The 15,420-nt window shown below is 34.9% G+C and overlaps 1 protein-coding gene across 5 annotated transcripts in view; it reads left to right on the top strand.

The window, feature by feature from the left end:
- Positions 1 to 15,420, top strand: part of LOC143207934 (klarsicht protein) — a 229,439-nt gene that overhangs the window by 4,637 nt on the left and 209,382 nt on the right. The gene's annotated exons all lie outside the window — the stretch shown is intronic.

Raw genomic sequence — 15,420 nt, 5'->3', positions numbered from 1 at the left:
TCCGCATCTTTCTGTAGAGTTCTCTGTCTCCTTGTTTCTCTCGTTCTCTCCTTCCTTAATTGCATCTCGACACAAAACATGATACGTGCCAGACAATCATATGCAGAACTATAGTATTATACACTATAATGTAGTCATATTTTAAGAATATTCGTATTCATTTTTTGTATGTTGAACATGCGTTTCAGAATGGAAAATTTGATGAAATTTGTTATATTGTATAAATTCTGATATTTCATTTATCAGTTTCAGAAGGTATATAAATAATAACTTATATATGAAGGAATTATCGTCTTGTAAATTATTGTTTTGTAAATTATCTGCACATGTTGCACATATATTTAGATTCGAAAGTTTAGTTTTACCTGCGTCTATGTATTCCTAATTTTCTAAAACAAGATTATTTTAAGAAGATTATATTCCATGTTTTCGACTCATTTGTGTACAGAATTTGGTAATCTTTCATTTTATCGCTATCTATACGTTGTCGTGTATATTTCTTTTATTATGACTATATCGTTTATGAATAAGTTCAAGTGTAATATATTTTTTAGAAACAGAATTATATTTGTACACGTCAAGATATGTAGCGGTCTAAATGAGATATCAGAATCGTGTTATAACAAATTATATATATATATATATATATACATATATATATATATATATATATATATATATATATATATATATATATATATATATATATATATATATATATATATATATATATATATATATATATATGAGCTACACTGCTACAGGAGTAGTGTCTGATTCTATAGAAAGTGATCAATTAATTATGTACTATGTTCTATTAGATAATACGTAATCAAGTGCATTGTATCGCATATGATTTCAGCATTTATAAGACCGATTTTTTTTGCTGCATTAATGAACATAATTATTAATAGTTTTTTTTATTGTTCAATAATGTAGCGAAACGAATCGGTCTTACAAATGCTGAAATCGCATGCAATACAATCCACTTAATTACGTGTTATCTAATAGAACATAGTACATAATTAATGGATCCCTGTCTATAGAATCAGACACTGTTCCTGTTTCACTGTTGTTACATTGGAACTAAAATGATTGATAATTATGTTCAATAATGCAGCAATACGAATTGTGTGAAACTAAAAATTCAATTCGTAAATCTGTTAATTTACTCTATTCTATAACTATATTATTATGAATATGCATTAAGAAGTACATAACGGCATCAATTGTAGTAGATTCAAGACTGATTTAGAAAAATATTTACCAACAAACTTGTTAATATGAAGGTCCTTAAGGATTAATTTTAAGCATATTTTCACAAAGTAAATATATCTGTTTTCAGAAGTTTTGAAGACATTTTGAAGTTAACTCGGCGATTGATAATAATGGGCCGGAAGTATTAGCCGAATAATTTAATTTTAGCTCTCTAAGCTGTGGCGAGGATAAATTTGTTTATGTCTAGTTCGTTGCTCTCCAACAAGACCATGTGGCACGCATGTTTGTCTTCAGCAAATTCCACGGAATCTGCTGGGAACTCTGAAACTTCTCTACATTCGCGTTTCAAACAGCGTGTATTCTATAAATTGATCTGTGCTCGCGCACGTAAAAAATAGTGAAGGTTGAAACGCCCCCTGACTGCGTTACGCAATGTTATTCTCATAGTGTTACAGTGAAAGCTGTAAAAGAACTCGATCCAGAAATCCAGTTAATGTTTTAGATATAAAGATATACAGCAGTTTCACGTTGTAGTTCCTGATATACATACAGTGAATCACAGTAATATTCGGATACTTTTAAGAGGACGATAACTTTTTTAATATTTCATGAATATTAAAAAGCTGAAGTAAAGAATGAAGTTAACTAATTATAAATAAATTTTCAAGAATTAAGAGTTAAAGTAGCAATACTAGTCTCTTCAGTATATTTTTTTGCAAACTAATTATAATTATACAAATATTATAAGATGTAAAAACTCTTTATTTATAGATAATCATGCAATTATAATTGAATATAATTATTATAAGACGTAAAAGCTCTTCATTTATAGATAATCATGCAATTATAATTGAATATAATTATTAAAAGAAGTAGGAGCCTGTGGAAGGCTTATTCGATAAAGATCGATTACCTTAATTAATTCTAATAAAATCTACAATAATTTTAAATACAATATGAGATCATTGTTAAGATTCACTGCTATTAGTTTCTTTAATTGGCATAATGTGTTTATAATATTAACTTCAACACTTGTAACCATATTTATCTAACAGCTATAGTACTGCACAGTTGATATTAACCCTTTGTACTCGAAGCTATTTTAACTAAAAAATTAAACATTTGTTCGACCTAGAATATTTCCATTCTCCATGATTTTTTAAATTTCATGAGTATGAAATTGATATAATAACTCGTAATACATATTTAATAATATAAATAATATTTTGAATAATGGTACACAGCAAGGGTTAATGTATCAAGCAAGTTATAATCTCTGAAATGAGACATTACATATTGACAAAAGGGACTAGTTGCATGATAAGGAACCTGTAACTCCATAAGCCAAAGTCAAAAGGAATTCACAACACAAATGTGTATAGACACAACATTGATTACGATTTCCATTACCTGCAGTCGTGAGAAAATATCCAAAGAATTCATTGCCGAGGTGTTGCCCAGCGAACGAGCACGGATTGTTTGAAGTCTTATCACTGTTTACGAATCAAAGCCAATAGTTACAGGCTGTCGGTTCATCGATCTACTCTATTCCATCTATGATTAAATTCCGGGTACTCTGATATTAAAGCCTCCGAGCTAGAAATGATTAATTTCCCATGTACACAGTTCTACGATTTAGAACAAAACGAAAGTCGCTGTTCAGAACGCGCGAGCGGAACCCTGATAACGGCGGACCCAAAAAGAAAGTAACGAAAGGAGTATAATAATGATCGACGCACGGGTACGCGTAATTTACTTCACGTCCTGTATCGTTCCACGTTCTGTCAGTTGTATTACCGTTGTTCGGTCTATAGAATTTCAACGCGCTAATGAAGATTGATGGCGATACTTGTGTTGCTCAATGAAAATACCTGACATCTGACCCCTCTTCATCCAAAGACGAACTTCCTCGGTGGGACATATGACTATAGTTAACTCTTTGATGGTCGTGTGTAATGAAAATTTGATTGAAAGTTGATACGTGGTTGACGTCGCTGATCAATCGATGCGTGCGAGTAGATCGGCTTGTTTTAATTTAAAATATTTGCTCGTGGTAGTCACAAATATAAAGTAAATTTACATTTTTCATCAGAAACATATATCATCTATTTTGATATGTTACGTCTCATGACTTCTGAGATTATGTGAAAATACATTAACGATGTTCCTTTACATTTTGTAGGTATATTATGCAATATTGAACACATATTCTATTCTTGAACATATTCAGAGAAACGATGCACATAATTAAAAATTCAATTGAAAATCATGAAATAATGGAACACGCGTTAAATTTCTTCACACCTTCTTCTTTGAGAGATCAATGAGAGTTAACATAAATAGCTAATGATTTGAACTGGCTAGAATAATTATTTATCACTTTATTGTTGCCTAGTATCCATATTTATGAACTACACTACATATGTAGTTACTAGCTAGAAGTAATTATAAGTGAAGGTTTACGTACAGTATATGTATATACACAACTTCAAGATTTCAGGGATGGAACGATCGAGTATAAATCACGAAACTAGTAGATAGCGAAATAATCTTCAAACGCTTAATTTATACTCTTGCTAGTGAATAAACTTGGTGAATGTATTTATTTCGAATGATTTTACAAAAACAAATATCTTGGCAGGGAAGGATTTACGATGCGCCGATACCAATCGATAATAACGACACTTTCACATTGCTCGGATGCAAACGAACCCGCGGCTCAATAAAGCAAGAATCCCCGTTGTGAGCGTTGCATAAACCTTTCAACGACGAGTGTAAATAATAATGTAATATTGGTTCTTCGGCTGACTGGAAACTATAATTCACGCCACGCATGGAAAGGTTAAAAGATCACTCTCGCGTGAAATTTCATTTCGCTCGGGGTCACCGAATGATCCCCATCGATCGCACGAAAGCAAACATTAACACCAGCTTTACGAAACACTAATATGTAGTGACTATTTTCCATTATTTTATAGAAATAACGAAAATGTTTCTACCCAAATTTTTAGCCATTTTTAAATACTACATATCCTAAGAAACTTTGTTAATTAATTCCTCATTTACTTACGCTTATATTAGGTCATCCCATAAGTTCGTGCCGTTTTTTGAACGGTTGCATACCCATTTTTTAAAATACGTATGAACTGTTGTTTTAGGTATTTTCAGAACACCTGACACATCTCCTCGACTAATAAACTTCGTGATTTCTGTACAAAGTTTCGAATTTGATCTTCGTCTGTCTGAGGAGGACGCCCGGAACGTTCCTCGTCTTCTAAACAAAAATTCCCACCTTTAAAACGTTGAAACCACTTCCTACAGGTACGAGATGAAAGTACACTTTCTTCGTAAACAGCACATATGTTGTTCGTGGCGATTGTTACTGAACTTACTTTCCGAAATTCATATAACATGAGATATCGGAAACGGATACACATTTCGCTCATGATTTTTCACTGCTGGGAATCACTGTGGTCACTATTTCACGATGTTATACCCACGAAAATCTTCTCTAGACTGTTCCCGAACAGCTACGCTTGTGCATTGGTCATTGGTCCCTTTCCTTATCGCTGTATGTTTATAAGTCGAAGCGCGAAATGTATACACAAAAGTCGGCACGAACTTATGGGATGACCTAATACTTACATACCCCTTTATTAGTTGCTACCAAGAATAACAATTGTTATCGATAACGATGTTCATGGAAGCATGCTGTTCCAGACATTTCGTCTGTTAATCTTGAACTCATTAAAAAGGCATAATAATTTTTTATCGGTTCAGTGCAGTATACGAAACTGTTAAGTAGCGGAAATACAACGTTTTCGATGCCAATCAGTAAGGAAGTGAAATTGATTTGGCCGTGTAACGATGTTCCAAACATTCTTATTCATGGGATATTTTATGCGGAGAATGTTCAGTGACGTGCGTAATGGATATATACTGCGTACATATTTATAATAATACCTAATAATGATAGTGGAATTCACTCTATTATTCAGTGATTCATTTAAGTGATTCCAATAAAGTTTTTTTCGTTTTCCTTGTAAACAGTACGTATTTCAAAAAACTGAAAGAGGAAGAACTTACAGTATGTTTTGCTGACAACACGATAACCTATGTCAATTTTTTATATTTACATTATTTTTCGAGAAACGAAGGTGAATCTTTTAATACAATGTTAGGAAATGTTCGATTCGAATGTGCGTGATGTTGGTAGTGAACGTGTTAACTTTTGCAATAAATCAATACAGAAGGCGAGCGTAACCGTGGGCAGTAATTGATCCGATTAAGTATTATTTTTCTTCACGGTTCGAATGGGGGAACGCTTATGAGAAAAGTCAGTACCGAGAGGTAGCAAGTTATTGACACGTTGCAAGTCGATAGGTTTATTTATTTCGCTATGCGAAGTAGAATGCGAGGTAGCGTTGATGCTTCGCTGGTGCCGCTACGCAATCCATGGGATTGAGTTTCCACGTGATACCCATTCCACGATATACATATAATCGTCATACTTCTGTGTGTCCTGGAGTTATTTCTATTTCCTGTACCCTGAAATTGATACGAAAGTTTCAGCGAAGAAATAGATCAATTGCAACATTCACAATATATTGGTCGTCAATTTACTTTCGAACTCCTATCTTAATCTTTTGGATTTAATAGCATACGTTTCAAGGTTTGAAAATTCAAACTGTAATTATTTTCAAAATTAGCTAAACTTTATAAATCCGGTTTTCTTAAAACCACAATTAGTGTAGAGACTGCATCAATAATAATATTTTTTTAACAATAAAAAGTCAATTTCTCTGATAGAGAAAGTTCATTTTTACCACGCTTATATTAGCTTGCCGTCATTACTCTCGGAGTCATCCCCTCATTCTATCTCGCGTATTTCCATATCTTGCGTCTCTATACTTACTATTTCATGCCAGTACATATTACTATATCTTGCGTTCCATTTAAGAAAGACTAAAAAGTAGAAAATAAAAAAATATATAATATAAAAAAGCTTTTTAAAATCTCGCTTATATTAAAATGCACTAAAAAGGAGAAAATAATTTTTTTAGACATTGGTGACTATAAATAAAAGCGTGGAGCGCTAAACTATATTGACGTAATCTTCATGGGCGCTCCACGCTTTTATTTATAGTCACCAATGTCTAAAAAAATTATTTTCTCCTTTTCAGTGCATTTTAATATAAGCGAGGTTTTTAAAAAGTTTTTATATATATATTTTCTTCATTTAAACTTCAAAATTCTCTCTAAAGAAAAAACATCTAATCATCTAATTTTGAGAGAATAATTCATTTCTGGATTCACATGACTATGATGCTGCACGCTACGCCAACCGAAGGTTAACGAGACAATCATATAAACAAACCTGTCCAATAAATAACCAAACACATCGAACAGAATTTCTCTTTGTTGCTTAAAGGTGTCTCTTCTATAGTCAATAACTTGCTCGAAAGAAATCCATAAAAATCACTTGCCTTTATACCTACCGCACGAGAATCCCGTCCTAATTGGACGTCCGATTTAATTCAGGAAATACGACCGTGGCAATTACCCTGAAAGGGTTCAAGAAGCGTTTGCTCTGTCACTGCGGAACGAATAAAGAGAATTCACAATGACTTTTCTTCGCGCGGCCTTAAAACATCTGGAGCAATCGAGATAAGAGGTAACATTCAACGGCGGGACTTTGAAAGTCGATGTAGATTAGCCGGCACCCGGAGCAGGAAGGATAAATTGTACCGCAAAAGGGTTAATTAAACGCGTACGTGCATAACGCGCCCGCGTGTTGAAAACGCGGGCCGAGTGTCTCGGTGAACGAGCACGTTTCGGTGATAGTGACCCAGTAGCTGGGAGCCACGTAACAATTCTGGTTTCAAGGTAGCGGTACACGCCGGTGATGCTTCACCCTGCGGACACTTCACCGGTTCTCGGTAAACAATTAGACGCAACTTGCTCCAGATGTAGCAACTACCGTTGCTCCGCAGCGCCGATCATCTCCCGTTCCACGCAGAAATTGGAGTAATGCGTGCCGCGATGCCGTAATGCGTAATATGTATCGACACGTATCAAACGCGATCCTTTCTTCCACCCCGCTGGTATCGCTCGCTGTCCTCTGCTTTTTGCGAGAACTGATCTAACAATAGCTATCCCGACGAAAGAAAGAACATTGAAATTTCTGTATACGAGTATTAATAACTTTTAGATGGTTTTTCAGATGTTTTCACGTAACGCGTTAACAATTTCGTTCGACACGTGCAGCGGACAAAAGTACGTGCTAACAGAGTCGCTAGATGAGGGAAGGGAGGGAAAAATTGAGGGGAAAAAGCCTCTTCTCTGCCAGTACCGCATTAGTCACGTGGCATTGTGACATATGCGCGACAGAGACGGAACGCCTCACGTGACCGGGCTGTGGCGGAAGAGTGGGGGAATAGCGTCGAAGAAGGGGAAGGACATAGTGGGGGACAAGTCTTAAAGTCTTAGCACATAAAATTGCTATACCATATTATTCAAAATATTGTTTGGATTATTAAATATGTCGGTATCTAATTAATTACTAAGCATTTAAGTATTGTACGAGGTGTTATATCAATTTCATATCTGTTCTAGGTCGAAAGAAATGTTTAATTTTCCAGTTAACTCTTATTGTTAAATTGGTCAATTTTATTGATTAATAATCTAATTAATGCATGCGTGTTGGTATTCTGGCATCTCGGAAAGGAAGAATTCCATCCACTCTTCAAGAACTAATTTTTAAAGAAGATTTCATTTTCGTTTCTAGTTAATTGCCAGGGAATTAATATAAAAGGGTATTGTTCGCTCGAGGTTCTAATGACAGAGTATACGAGTATCAACCAGTAATTTGCATGCATTACTGAATTGTTTCGATTCTGCATAGGAAGAAGCATATGTAAATATTAATGATGGTTTTAAAATGCGTTTCGAATGTTGCCTATATGAAATTTTAAATTCCAAATTAATTTGATTTCACGTTATACCATCTGAAGGTATCAATCTGAATGATCATGTCTTCTTAGCACGTTCTCTTCCATCGTCTAATTATCTCGTAGCTCATGAAGAGAAAGTTAAATTATTTTTATGCACATTGTTGTTCGAATTCACGACGTATGGCGTAATAACCATTGATTTTTAAAAAGATTTAGTAACAAGAGTTTTCTATGAAATGTATATGTGCCTTACTTATCTCTCTGTGTATTTTCTACATTATACAATTTAAATGAATAAGAATTAAAATAAAGAAGAGAGACAGTAAGTAAATAATGAAAGTCGCCAGGTCAAGACTTGTGTCCCCACTCTACGTTCCCCCTCTACGACGCTATTTCCCCACACTTCCGTCATGGCCCGGTCACGTGACTCGTTCCATCTCTGTCGCGCATGTGTCCGGTAATGGTAGAGAGAGGGTAACCTTTTATATGATATTGACAAGTATCCTTGAAAAGGTTAACGCACAGCATAATCTTGATTAGCCAGGTTAATCAGAGAACAAATTGCCGAGTAAATCGAAGCACAGAGGATAATCAAGGTCCGAAGAGAAACGATTACAAATACATACAGAAGACTCTCCAATGTGATTGGATATAGGCTGTCGTGTACACTGCAATATAGATTCATTCATATTTTCTTACACCTATTTGTATCTTGTTGGGTATGAGGTTGAATGTGCTGTGTTAGGGTAATTCTTCATCATTAATGAAACTGGTGTGTGTTGTCATGTTGCTCCAAATACTGAGAACTCGATTTGATCGAGTGAAACTTCCTCATGTAGAGAGGCTATGGATTTTATGCGATTTGTTCACTGCTCGATTTATTTTCAATCTGGATAATCGGCGGCTTGGTTAACTCTACACTGGCGAGATCATTTGTGATACAGTGTTTCTTCATTCGATAGTAGCGGTTAAGCTAAATGACTCTTTTACCAACTATGTGAGGATGCGATAGTTTCACAATAATATGTCTGCTTTCTCGGTTCAACTATGCTTCAAGTGTAGAGCGAATTCTCATTACGAATTTATTGTAAAACTTATACTCGATCCAATATTTTGTTTTTTAACCTACTTGCACAGTTTACAATGTTTTTGATTTTAAACTATTTTCTATATTTAATTGACAACTACATTCTCTGTCGTTTCTGTTGTATTAACATTGTCTGATCACTTATGTGAAGTAAATGTTTGTAATGATTATCGTAGTTTTTCTAATGAATAAGCAATTGCATCCTTTCCATGAACACCTGTGTGATTTTATGGTTCTAGACATTTCCATTACGAATTAAATGTCTTCAAAAATATTTATTCCTAATCTTAATCTTGTTAGTGCCTACGTGATCTTCTATCGAAAAGCGTAATCAAAAATTTTAATGTCAATATTTTACCTATCGGCAATTACGCAATTGTTAAAAATCGAGAGAAAATTTTTTAAAAATTGTTCAATGATAACAGCAATTTTATATTTTTATATAACAGTAATTATTTGAAAACTTCTCTTGAGGTATCATTATTTAAAAGAAAATTATTAACCTACTTGTAGATAGAGCCCAGTTATTAAAACCGAGAGACTCACACATGTGTAAGGAAAAGTTGTTCAGAATCATGCTCCTGACAACATAATTTCAAGGTTATCGAAATCGGTGGGGCGTATCTCTGTGTGAATAATTACCAAATAGCCTATTAATTGGCTTCCGGTAGCTGAAACGTTAAACATACACGTTACTATGTGTTTCTATTAACGTGAACAAAGCAATTTGTTGATACCAAAAATCGTGGTCGCAGATGCAGACATTCGTGAGTTGCTGTAGCAAAAGTTTAAAGTATTACAATAATATTCGAAAGTTAATTGTATGAGATGTAGAAAACAGAAAATAAATAATAAGAAATTAATGAAAGTCGTGAAGTGTATGTAACGAAGAAGTGGAGGTAGTTAAACATTACGTAAATTTTTGTGTTGAAATGGAAAGACAAGCAATAAATAATTACATATAAGAAGGAGAGAAAGAGAAAATTCTAAAGGAGGTGTGTAAGTATACATTTGAGTATGAAGTGAGTTATTTGATGTGAAATGGAAAGTGTATATGGAATGAAAACTAGGGTGTGTAGGCTGGGAAATGTTTTGCATTCCATGCAGCATTTCCTTTCTGTATGAATTGCGCTCATTTTTAATTTTACAGCTTGAATAAATCTCTGTCTACCTATGGACCGATTAATTTTAGTCGACCATATTACTACTTTATGGTTCTTATTACGTATACATAGGTATTATGGAAATCAAAGATACTTTATCGCTTCACAGATCGAATTTCATAATATCTACCTTTATGACACGTGACGATTAAATTTAATTCACTATTAACGTTCTAGAGTATTCAATTAACATTCCTTTTGATATTCTCACAATTATTTAAGAAAGTTTTCTGAGTTAATGATTGTATGTGCAGTTGGAATGATACACCGCTTACATTAGTATTTCTATTTTTACAGATGAATTCATTATAACAACAAAAATTTGTATTCTGTTAGATCAAAATTCCTATTTCAATCAGAGTCTCCAGATTAGGACTTGTGTCCCCACTCTACCTTCCCCTTTTACGATGCAATTCCCCACGCTTCTGCCGCGGCCCGGTCACGTGACGCGTGTCGTCCCTGTCTTACGTATGTAACAATGTCACGTGACCAATGTGGCACTGGCAGAGAGAGGGTAACTTTTTCCCCTCAATTCGTGCTCCCTCTCTTCATCTGGCGACTGTGATTTCAATATTATGACGGACATTTTATTAACATTAACTTATTTAGTATTGAAAAATAGACACATTCCGAAAGAATGACAATGTTTTCGACGGAGTAAGGAAATATAATTATACTTAAATTGAAAACTAAATATAGTACAGAAAATTATAGTACACAAAAATATCAATCATATATACTCTTTAAGATTTGTTTAAGCGTAATTAATAAATTAATAGTACCTACAGTATACGTGAAATTCTTATATTGTTTAATATGGAAAGTTTAGAAGGCAGACTTTCGTAACAGACTTCGAATAAAATCCAATGAATGAACAAGGAAAACGCAGAAAATACTTTCTTCAATGAGAGAGACTATTACCATAAAGATTTATGGTGCATTTATTTTATTTGATTCGCAGATGAAATTTTAATGGTTACATGATTATTATTGCAGGAGGTATTTAATCGCGCCGCGCGGTAAATAGAGTAAAATAAATTACGGCACGTCATGCTACCGTAGTTTTTCTTTCGCTTTTATTCGGCTACTGTTTCTCGGCGGCAGATAAGCCTGCTTGTGTTTATCGCGTTAGCGTTAGATTTTCCGCGTTGCGGGCCGCAGGCAACAATTTTTCCCGTTTTACGCGATTTCTCTGATCGTACGTGGAATGCCGGCCTTCTGATTTACGTTGTACACATATACAGGGTGATTCAGCTAACTGTGCCATTGAAATCACACGTGAACTATTTGGCAGATGAGAAAATGGTTGAAACGGAAGATTCGAGAGTAGCAGACAATGTAATAATTATTTTTATCTCCTTGGCTTTTTTATTAAACTTATCGTGTTAATTGCAATGGACAACATATTGAGCACTATTTTTATGAAAAATCATTTATAAATAACATGTAAGTAACTATGTATGTATTATTTTTTCACTGCATGTACTCTTATAGTTTTTTATTCGGGCCTCAATTCCTTCTTTAACCACAAGATTCAAATTTACTCCTGACAATTTAAAAATTCAAGGTGACAATTATGTATATCTCGATAATAAAGCAAAATAGGAAAAACCTAATTATTAGATGATATGTTATACTTGACACCATACAACTTTCATTCCAACCATTTTCTGATATACCACATAGTTTACATATGTTTAGGTGACACACACAGCTTAATCACCCTGTATAGTTTGCGAACCGATTGCCTGCCGTTGGACCGCGAAGGATTTTCGTGGCGCGCAATTTCACCGTGGGCCGTTCGACTCGATATAATTAATAGACTCGCTGCATCACGTGGCGTAATTGACAACCACCGTTCCCATACACATTATTATGCAAATCTCCCGACCTGCCACATTTTATCTCGGGTGAAATTCTCGGCTTTGATTAACGTTAGATCAGTATTTCTTGCGCCCCATAATCGAGCTTAAAAAGAGCCGCGCGATCCGATCTAGCCGCTTTCCAAAGCAGATTAACACTTTTTGTCGGGAATTTCGTCGTGCGTTGTAAAGCCACGCGAAAAACGAAGTGTTGAACGTCGATTACGTTTCCCAGGAGTGTCATTAATCTCTGGTCTCGCGAAATACGCGGTACCGTTCATCGGGAATTAGTTTACGGTCGTATATCCGATGAGAGAATTAAATGGTCTAATGGAAATTCATTAGTATGTCTTGTGCCTTTTCCAGCCGGTCGTTTGTCTTTTCCACATTCTGAGGTTTTATTAGCCCTTTAACGTTCACGCCCGTGACATACACAAGTAGGCTGAACGAACAAAGAACGGTGTTCGACATAAATTTATTTAACTTCGACGGTATATCACGTTTCCTGCATACACACATACGAGACTTTTACGAAACAAATGGTATTAATCTTTTCCTTACATGGGAACAAGTCTAATATTGATTTGTTCTTTCGAAATGGTATATACAAGGTGTCCTACATAATTTCTGGTATCCAAAATTAATTAGTTTCTAGTCGGCTACAAAATGCAATAGAAAAAAAATTCAAAAAAGAAATGTGTTGAGATGAGCTTAGTATACGATGACCTTGAACTCAGAATGCGAAATCAACGACATGTTTGCGTGATGAAGGTGACCTTTTTTCATGGACTTTCTTATCTAAATTGTTTTCTATTGCATTTTATCTGGCTACCAATCCATAAGTACTGAATTTTGACATTATTGCATGGTAATATTTTAATATTTAATATCCATAATTACTGTTATTTCCACCAACTTCCTCAGTTTCCCGAAGACTCCCGGACACAAAGTCATTGTCACGAAGGTGTCAATAATCCGCAGATAGGAACAGTTCTCCGACAACAGTTCAGTTCGAGAGGTCGTCGCTCCTCTTTCGGTTGCAAACGTAGCAGCCAGTCATTTCCTTCAACATAACGGCATTTTTTGTACCCGTAACATTGAACACATTACATCGTAACTGAGACCTCGATGATTGCCTTAAAGATAAATGATACAGCCCCATTCCATTCAATTATATAATACAGCATTAAGCCGATTTTGCGATATTTTCAGGGAAACGTAAAGAAGCGTTAATTGAAATGCAGAAAATAAGAGTGCTAAACATTTTTTTTATTATTTATGAATACAATCTACTCAATGGGTACAGAGTCATAAATAAATGTGACGATGCAACTGAAAGTGGTACTCTGAAAGATGTTTGTGCAAAGTACACTTTCAATAATTTCCCCGGGCTCAAGTTGTTAACAATTGTATTATAATTGGATCACGAACATTGCAAAAATCTGTCCTTGCATAATCAATTATATAATCAAGTATATAAAAAATGGTATTATGTATCACTGGACTGCTGATTTTGTACATTTATGATAAAAAGATAGCAGCAAATAGTGAAATAGAAATTGAATTTCTTTCTTAATACATATATTTAATAGGTTGAAAATAATATACATAACAGTATTTTAATGTTTCCAATCGTTTTACCGTGTTAAATTACGCTTACGCATTCTTGTCATAAAGGCATAAAATCCGCCGTCCAATGATAAAATTGAGGTGAAATTTAAGACAGTAAAAATGTTAAAAGAATGTAAGAATATCAATGTATTCAGGGTTCCAAAAATTATCGTAGAAAAGGAAGATATCTCTTGCAATTGATGCAGACAATTATTACATGTAGCAGAAATAACATTCCCACGCAGAAGACAATTTATTGTACATTTTCACTTTCACTATTAAATTGCTCTGCGAGTGAGTTGTTAAGGATAATAGCGACAGGTAATCCAGTTTCCAGCATCGTAACGTTCGATGTAATTAGAAATTACGCGAGGATGCTTACCTCCTAATAAGTTGTCCTGGTCCAAGGTTACAGTTATGGTCACGTTTATTATAGACATAACTCACCGATCCCACGGAGCGTTATTGAAATCGTAGATGGCCACACCTGGAGTTGCACCTTGTTAGTGGCTCGTAAATTCAATTCCGCGATCGACGTCGAGGTATGGCGCGTCAAAAAATCGATGACCCCGCAGCAGACACCCGTCACGGGGATCTTCGGCAGAACTTTCTCGCATCGGTGCGTAACGAGGGTGAAATTGAAAGCGAAATGAGCAAAGCGATCCGTGGAACCGTGATGTTTGATGAACTGTGCTCGGTTCCGTAAACACGGTTCCCAGCCGAACTGTCAGTGCTACCGGGATTTAACTAACCCAGACAGTCGGTCGGTACATCAATGGCGAAACAGTGAAGTTGTAAATTAGACGAGGCCTGTGTAGTGACAGACCGAAGCAGGTCGTAAGTGTTCGGTGTAACACGGGTCTCTGGGGCCAACCGTGGTACATAGAACGCTTCTAAATTAGTGTCATGGAATTAGCAGGCGTATTCTGCACCTGAAAGCTGAGAAACAGGATCTGCTGGATTTATTGGAAAGTTCCGCCGCTTTCTTTCGGCTGTATTTTTGTAATAACAACGAAGATTCATATCGAATCCGTGTCAATAAAATAATTATTAGACTGCTGATCCTTATACAAATAACTATTTTCCGCATCGATTACATAACACTGGAATAAAATATATATTTGTTTCTCTTGTTAAGAATCTTAATACACTTTGAGAATAAGTTTCTAATAGTCTTGTTAAAATATAAGAAAATTTGAATTGTTACTACGTTGTTTATGCGACACGTGCTAGTTCGTTTTTTGTGCTAGTATATCTATCTATAGAACAGTACTTTTTAAAATAATAATGGTGGAGATAAATTCGTGAGAGAAAGTACAAAATCGCTGTACACGTATTAGCCAGTGTTATGCTATTAAAACATTAACTCAAATATAAATAGCCGTTGTGTTTTAAGTTGTTCTGTGAAAAATCGACTTTTATCATAAATTAAAATACTGAACATAACAAAGTATGCCACTGAATTTATTTATTCATTAATTCTGTCTCCTACAACTGCAAGTATTTGGTTGTTCTGTAGTAATTTC

This window comes from Lasioglossum baleicum, chromosome 4 (assembly GCF_051020765.1).
Source record: "Lasioglossum baleicum chromosome 4, iyLasBale1, whole genome shotgun sequence".
NCBI classification, from domain to species: domain Eukaryota; kingdom Metazoa; phylum Arthropoda; class Insecta; order Hymenoptera; family Halictidae; genus Lasioglossum; species Lasioglossum baleicum.
This window is presented reverse-complemented; position numbering and strand designations above follow the sequence as displayed.